Raw genomic sequence first — 8347 nt, 5'->3', positions numbered from 1 at the left:
CCCTCCTCCCCGTCCCCTTTACTGTCTCTCTTACCTACTGCCAAATTAAACTGGGTTTCTGATGTAGGGAAAGAGGGGGAAAAAAAGGTGTTTATTTTGTTGTGTCTGTGCTTAGTCACAACCATCTCTTTGCGACCGTATGGACCTTAGACCACCAGGCTCCTCTGTCCATGGAATTATCCAAGCAAGAATTTGAGAGGGCGTTGCCATTTCCTCCTCCAGGGTGTCGTCCCGACTCAGGGATCAAACCTGGGTCTCCTGTGTCTCCTGCACGGCAGGCGGGTTCTTTACCTGCTGAGCCATTCTACCAGCACTATGCCAGCTACTTTAAACATGCTGCTGCTGCTGCTGCTGCTGCTAAGTCGCTTCAGTCGTGTCCGACACTGTGCGATCCCATAGACGGCAGCCCACCAGGCCCTGCCGTCCCTGGGATTCTCCAGGCAAGAACACTGGAGTGGGTTGCCATTTCCTTCTCCAATGCATGAAAGTGAAAAGTGAAAGTGAAGTCGCTCAGTCGTGTCCGACTCCCAGCGACTCCATGGACTGCAGCCTACCAGGCTCCTCCATCCATGGGATTTTCCAGGCAAGAGGACTGGAGTGGGTTGCCATTGCCTTCTCCGTTAAATATGCTATGTAACTGAATTCCCTGTCTCACCAGATGGGCATTGTTAGTGTCTTTTCACAATTCACAAAACTGAGGGTCAATGATATGAAGTAACTTGAACTAGATGGTACAACTAGTAAACGATGACCCGGAATTCTATGCTACACCTGTCTTGTTTCAAAAGCTTTTTTTGTATTTTAAATCATATACGATGTCTAGCTTATTCACAATATTGAGAACTATCTTCAGTATGAAGTTATCATCATCTTTTGATGTGTGTAAGACGAATCATCAGGCTGTACACCTTAAACTTACACAGTGCCATGAGTCATTTATATCGCAAATAACCTAGAAGAAAACACTTTTTTTTTGGCCGTACCACTTGACTTATAGGATCTTACTTTACCCAGGGCCTTGGCAGATAAAGCACCAAGTCCTAACCAATAGACTGCCAGGGAATTCCCAAATATTTTTTAAAGAAGAAGCTAAGATTCAGGCAGAGAAGGGATTAATTCCCACTGTTGGAAGTTTTATACTTCAATTTAGTATTGAGAGCCAAGTGAGGGAGCTGCCAATCTACACAGACATAAAGAAATATTTTAAAAGAACTATTTTATAGATAGAGAAAAATTAGTCTTTTACCTTGAGGCCAGATATAGAGATTACAGAATACTATGTATTCACAAAAATCTACTAATTACGTTTCCTATCTTTCATCTGATTAAAATTGCCTCTAAAAATTATTTTTTATAACAGAAACATCAGATAACAAAGAAGTAGAAATTGGCTATCCATCCTTGGAAAGCATTCAAACGTTCTGGAAACAATTATTTGGTAAAAGCGACTCAAAACAACAACAAAAATTCCTTAAGAATATGTATAGATACTTTTGGAAAATTCTAGAACTGTATAATATTAAGTCAAGGATCATTCATTAAAACTGATGTTGGGAATGGTTGCCAGGGGCTGGTGGAGGGGTGGGGCAGAGTTCCTGTTCAGTGGTATAGAGTTTCAGTCAAGTTGAAAACATCCTAAAGATCTGCCATCATACAATTTTCATATAGTCAACAATACTGTACTGTACACTTAAGGATTATCAAGACAGTAAATTTTATGTTATGTGTTCTTTACCACAGGTAAAAAAGAAAGAGATGCTGGTAAATCAACTTTAAGTGATAATTAATGAAATTTGCAGAGTACCTCTTTTAAGACCATTTCAAGTTGTCAGACACATTTGGAATTAAGAATTACTATTTATTTGCATCATTTTTTTAAAGTTACCCTACTAAATATATTTTTAAAATATACATTACAGCATATCTCTGCAATACCAACTCATTTTAATAAGCTGACTGTTGGCAGAATTATTTCAGCAAAATAGACCATGTATTTAAAGGAAGATTAATTTGTTTGCTATTTTTCTAATGCATTTAGCAGAAAATAATATAAAACAAGTTAAAATCAAAGTATTTGCCTGAATGTCCATAAAATAGAGCTTCTACCAAAGTGGTCTTCAGTTCAGTTCAGTTCAGTTCAGTCACTCAGTCGTGTACAACTCTTTGTGACCCCATGAATCGCAGCACACAAGGCCTCCCTGTCCATCACCAACTCCTGGAGTTCACCCAAACTCATGTGCATCAAGTCGGTGATGCCATCCAGCCATCTCATCCTCTGCCGTCCCCTTCTCCTCTTGCTCCCAATCCCTCCCAGCATCAGGGTCTTTTCCAGTGAGTCAACTCTTCCCATGAGGTGGCCAAAGTATTGGAGTTTCAGGTTCAGCATCAGTTCTTCCAATGAACACCCAGGACTGGTCTCCTTTAGGGTGGACTGTTTGGATCTCCTGGCAGTCCAAGGGACTCTTAAGAGTCTTCTCCAACACCACAGTTCAAAAGCATCAATTCTTCGGCGCTCAGATTTCTTTATAGTCCAACGCTCATATCCACGCATGACCACTGGAAAAACCATAGCCTTGACTAGACGAACCTTTGTTGGCAAAGTAATGTGCCTGCTTTTAAATACACTATCTAGGTTGGTCATTACTTTCCTTCCAAGGAGTAAGCGTCTTTTAATTTCATGGCTGCAATCACCATCTGCAGTGATTTTGGAGCCCAAAAAAATAAAGTCTGTCACTGTTTCCACTGTTTCCCCATTTATTTCCCATGAAGTGATGGGACCAGATGCCATGATCTTAGTTTTCTGAATGTTGAATTTAAAGTGGTCTTAGAAGAGGTCATTTCCTATCTCAGATCAGTCATTGGACTTAAAATATAATTTAAGATAGAAACTTTTTAGGAAAAACTTCAACAAAAATGGTTTCCATTTCCTATGATTCACTAATTGCCACTTATTAGTAAAGTGTACAGCCCCCAAATATAAGTGACTACTTGGTTCCTTAATTATGCTTCTCCTGGGTCATATAAAAACAAAAAAGCCTTTGCAATGTAAAGTCAGTGAGAACAGGAAAATACTTCACTATCCTCACCAGTCCCTTGAAATCCAAGTTCCTAATCCAAAGCCCTTTTCTTTGAAATCTCATGCAACAGCAGTATTACTGACCGCATTGAAAGTCATCTTTAGAATGTAAAGTAATTTAGAATTACTTTTCAGAACTTGAAAACATAACTTGTCTTTCAAGATCATGTGTTCAGAAACTTGCATTTTCATGGACAGAGCTGATCCACGGATTAGCTTAGTTTCATAACAGAGATATGTTTTTATGAAAGTGAAAGTGTTAGTTGCTCAGTCGTGTTCGACTCTTTGCGACCCTGTGAACTTTGGGATTCTCCAGACAAGAATACTGGAGTCAGTAGCCATTTCCTTCTCCAGGGGATCTTCCCAACCCAGGGGTCAAGCCCACATCTCCTGCAGTGCAGGCAGATTCTTCACCATCTGAGCCACCAGAGAAGGCTTGATGCCAAAAACTCAGTACACAATTTCAAGTCATTCAGCATTGTTGCAGAAACTACCCATGTTAAGGTAACTGCTGAGCCATGAGGACCCAGATTGATGCATAGGGAATAGCAGTTTCAAGAGTCTTAAGAGGTATAATAAGAATTTTATAATAGATTTTATAATATACATCCATTTAAAATAAATTAATGAAAACTTTCATAATGTTTTAATACAAAATTTACCCTAAAGATCAGGTCAAAATGTACTCATAGTTAAATTAAACTTCACCAATATATTGGGCCTATACATTAAAACCATAATAAATAATTTCCCCAACAATCCCATGTTGTTGTTGTTGTTTAGTCACTAAGCCATGTCCAACTTTTTTGTGACCCCATGGACCATAGCCTGTCAGGCGCCTCGGTCTATGGAATTCTCCAGGCAAGAATACTGGAGTGGGTTGCCATTTCCTCCTCCTGGGGATCTTCTGGACCCAGGGATCGAACCCACATCTCCTGCATTCACAGGCTGATTCTGTACCACTGAGCCACCTGGGAAGAATCCCATATATGCATTTAAAAATATATATATACCAAGCCATGGCACTATTTTTAAATTGCTCAGTTCATGTCTTTTTAGTGCCACTCAACAATAATCACAAATGCCCCTTTCATTCGAGTTCAAACCTCAACCAAAGCCTGAAATGATTCTCACCATGGCAGAAAATACATCTGCACCCTTCGCAAGAGGAGAGGACCTGGGGTCCACGTGCTTCCTGTTTCCCCCACAGTTTGCTTACTGAATGAATAGTTTCCCCTTAGCCCACTTGTGTTGGTTAAATCTATGTATATATCCAGACATCTGTTTTGGTTTTCTCTCATCACTTCAGACTCCATCTGGATGTAGAGCTTTTCCCTGCACCCAAGCCCACTTGGCTGGGGCCCTGACATTCTGCCTAACTTTGACAGGCTTATCCATGGAGGCTGAGCTCTGTTACCTGGACTCTCTCGCTACTCAAGGAGGTTCTGCTATATATCATTTAAAACCACAGCTCCATCCGTCTCTTGACTTCTAGTCTAGGCTGATGCCTATGGACTCCTTTGGCTGTATTTCCATTCTGCAGACTGAGTCTCCTTGGATAGCCATACCTGCTGGAATCAAGCCCAAATTCATCAAACATCTTTGGACTCTACAGTTGGACAAGAGAGTCCCTTCATGAAGTCACCCAACAGCTGGAGAGTTTTTTGTTTCACAGTAACAGTTTTTTCACCACCTTCGATCTTGTTGTCTTGATTAGGTCCCAGTGCAAATCGCTTCTTTATATATTTCCATTTACCGTTCTGTCCATTCTCACAAATTTAGTGTGATACTTTCAATTCTGGCCCATGGCAGCTGAAGAATGCTGTGGAATAGTAAACAACTCATTTCTTTTACATTTATATTTGAAGACTAGCAATAAAATGTGATACTAACTCTTTACACTGGCAAACACAGGAACCTTGAATAGTGAGATCATTAATTGATTTTTATAAAATTATTTAATGAGATTTATTTAAATTGCTTTGATTAAAGTATTTATACTTACTAATTATAAATTGTAGTTTTCTGTATGAATATTTTAGAAGATATATCATTTACTTTGAAAACAAAATAATTTGTTTATATTTTTTACATACATTCATAGTTTTGATGAAAATACATGTTGTACACTTTGGATATAATTGTATATTTAGTTCCTTAGATCATTACTGTTATCAGAAAATAAACTAGGTAAAAATCTTGATTTCACAACATAATGAGTTTGCTGAGTTGAAACATGAATGCAAGAAAATAATTTTATAGAAAAAATATAATAATATATATATTACAGTTGTTTATTTTATGATTTATCAAGATATCACTAGCCTATCAATGAAATGTCCAACATGAGCAAAAGTAATTAAATTCATTCAGCTTTGGTATTTTGCCAAATGTCAGTCATATGAAAAATCATAACTTTACACATTTTCAGATTTTGTTATAGAAGTATATTTGTCACAGTAGAAAAACTATTTGATTTACAAGGTAGATGATAACGTTTATACTCCATTTATACTCTTGCCTTGGGCTCTGCAAATGTTAGGGGCAGGCATAAGTTCCATTTCATATCAGAAGAAAAATTGAAAAATAATATGTACTTAAAATAGAGTAACAGAACTTTGCCCCTAATTTCTCTTAGCTTCAGTTGTTATTTGTCTGTTTTTGTTGGTGGAGGTGAAAGTGGGGTTCTGCTTTCTAGAGAAGTGTTTATGTGAACCTCTGATTACCAATGTTAGAGGATATTTTGAGCTGCTTTCTAAAGAATGTCACAAAAATACTCACCTGCTTTACTTGATTCTTCTACGGAATACAGTGTTTCACATAAGAAGACGATCTCGCTTCCCAGGTAGGTCTCCCGTACTTGAATCAAAGCCACACTGACTTGTCAGGACGCACTGCAGGTGGAGGGGTTACGTGTGTGTCCTAATCTGCGTATCCTCATTCCTTGGCAGCTTTGTTGTCCAGTAGAGGGAAAACTTAAGGAACAGCTGAAATCTGTTTCTTATCATCGTATTTTCCAGAGAATGGAGCTAGTCCTCTTGTCATCTGTTGGCTCGGTATCTGTCTCTGCCATTCGTTCTGTATGATTTCCCTTGAGGTAAAAATGTTGAAAGACAGCTTCATTCCTTCTGTGCTCCAGCCCTTTGCATAACACCTGCTCCGAAAATGCTCATCACTCCAGTATGGTTATAAGCCATCCAATTGTCAAGTGATCTGGTTTCAAATTTTAATTTATAAAATAAAAATATTTTATTTAATCTTTCCAACATACTATAACCCAACTATTTCATCTGTTCTGTTATTTCTCTCTCCCGGTGTATCCTGTACACATCTGGTTTTATAAACTATGAAAATGGCTGCATGCAAAACATACATTTTCAGAAGATGGTTTTCATATATCATGCAGGGCACTTTGAACAGTCCTAAGCCATGGCCAGTCACTATGAGAAGAGACTGGAAGAAGTCCTAGGAGAGAAGGACTTCAGTTGAGTTGATGGTGGCTTTGTGAAGTGACGTATCCCTTTCTCTAAAGAGAAATGTTACCTGCAATATTCTGGCCACATGCCCAGTTGGTCATTTGGGATGCTGTCTCTCCAAATCTGCAGCTTCAGTTACATCCACTGTCTTAATGCACTTCCTGTCAGGAACGGCTGTGTAGATGTGCCAGTTAAATAGCTGTTATATCTGATACGTGAGAAGCTGTGATCAGGAGAGCAAAGAAATTCTCTTATATGATGCCAGTGCAGAAGTCAGAGATGTGCCAAATAAACAAATATATATAAGAAAGTTGTTTTGAAGTATTCCCAATTGCTCATTTATTTAAATATATTTCTTCATGCTACCACAGCTTGTGTATTGATTTTTAGAAGACATCCTGCTTATACTTATTTTGAGCTTTCTAGGTTTCTCAGAAATTTTAATCAGAATAGTTAGACTGACTGCTCTCAGTGATTACACTATCGACTGATTGCTTTTGTCAGCTGTGTTGGGTAAATAAAAATAGCACCACAAAAGCCGTACATTAAACATTTTTTGTTAGCATGATGTTTTACTTAATACATGGTTCCTGACTTTAGCAATACCCCAAATTTTGTTTTCAAATAAGTATTTTGATCACAAAATAATCTTTAGGGGTTTTTTTGCTGTAAATAATAAAATTATTTGTCTATTTTTTCCATTTCCAGGCAGAGAAAATATAAGAACCATGCTTGGACCACAGTTAAGTATGCATATTGTTAGACCTTTTCCTCCACTTTTCCATTGAGCAAAAAGATTTTAAAAAATTCAAATAGCAAGGAAAGATCCAAGTAAATTGAAAGAAATCACAGAAATTTGCTTCTCTTATCGTGTTAAAGGCAACTTCCCCAAATCTTGCTGGCACCCAGTGGTTGTATAGTAGTTGCTTGCTGGGCTGAATTATTAAACCCTTTTCATGCATTTACCCGTACAAGAGGCAGTTTAAAATAAAATACCAACTTAAGCATTGATTTTTTTCTAAAAGATCTTGGCTTCTATTATAAAGTCCAACTTAATAGCATATGTTAAATTATTATCTCTAACAAAGTGATGAGTACCAACAGTGGAGAGAAATATGCTACAGTTACTTATTTATACACAGTCTTCCTATTTTTGTATTTTTTTCAGTTACTAAAATGGAACCATAAACCAGAGGGCAATGCATTCCTTTTCTCTACCACCAGATGCACATAAAAGAACTATGGCTTACAGGGAGGATGCTTGTTATTTTGTGTGGAATCATCAAGAAACAGATGGAGGGTGATTACATGGCCTATGCCCTGCTGACTGTTTTAAAGCGAATAAACATTAACTTGTATTCTTTGAGTTTGGATTAGTAAACAGTGATCATGTAGAATGAGGAAAACGCAATTTCAGATGATCACAGATAATAAAAAAAAAACAGTGGGAGTTTTGAGCCATTGAGGTCCGCTACACAAATCCTCCTAGCTCAATAGGTAAAGAATCTGCCTGCAAAGCAAGAGATTTGGGTTTGATCCTTAGGTCAGGAAGATCCCCTGGAGAAGGAAATGGCAACCCACTCCAGTGTTCTTGCCTGGAGAATCCCATGGACAGAGGAGCCTGGCAGGCTACAGTCTATGGGGGTCTCAAGATTTGGACATAACTTAGCAACTAAACCACTGCCACAGCACAAATCCTGGACCACTGTTTAACGTATAGTGAAATATCTGGACTGGATAAAGCACAAGCTGGAATCAAGATTGCCAGAAGATATATATAACCTCAGATATGCAG

General features: G+C 38.2%; 1 long non-coding RNA gene across 1 annotated transcript; it reads left to right on the top strand.

Annotated features, from left to right (window-relative positions):
• Nucleotides 1-5267: 5267 nt before the first annotated feature.
• LOC132345241 (uncharacterized) lies at nucleotides 5268-8031 on the top strand. The gene is made up of 3 exons (XR_009494453.1): nucleotides 5268-5921; nucleotides 7261-7299; nucleotides 7721-8031. It is a non-coding gene; the product is annotated as an uncharacterized lncRNA (long non-coding RNA).
• Nucleotides 8032-8347: the final 316 nt, after the last annotated feature.

Source organism: Bos taurus, chromosome 5 (assembly GCF_002263795.3).
Source record: "Bos taurus isolate L1 Dominette 01449 registration number 42190680 breed Hereford chromosome 5, ARS-UCD2.0, whole genome shotgun sequence".
NCBI lineage: Eukaryota > Metazoa > Chordata > Mammalia > Artiodactyla > Bovidae > Bos > Bos taurus.
Note: the sequence above shows the minus strand (reverse complement) of the source record. Positions and strands in the feature narration are given on the sequence as shown.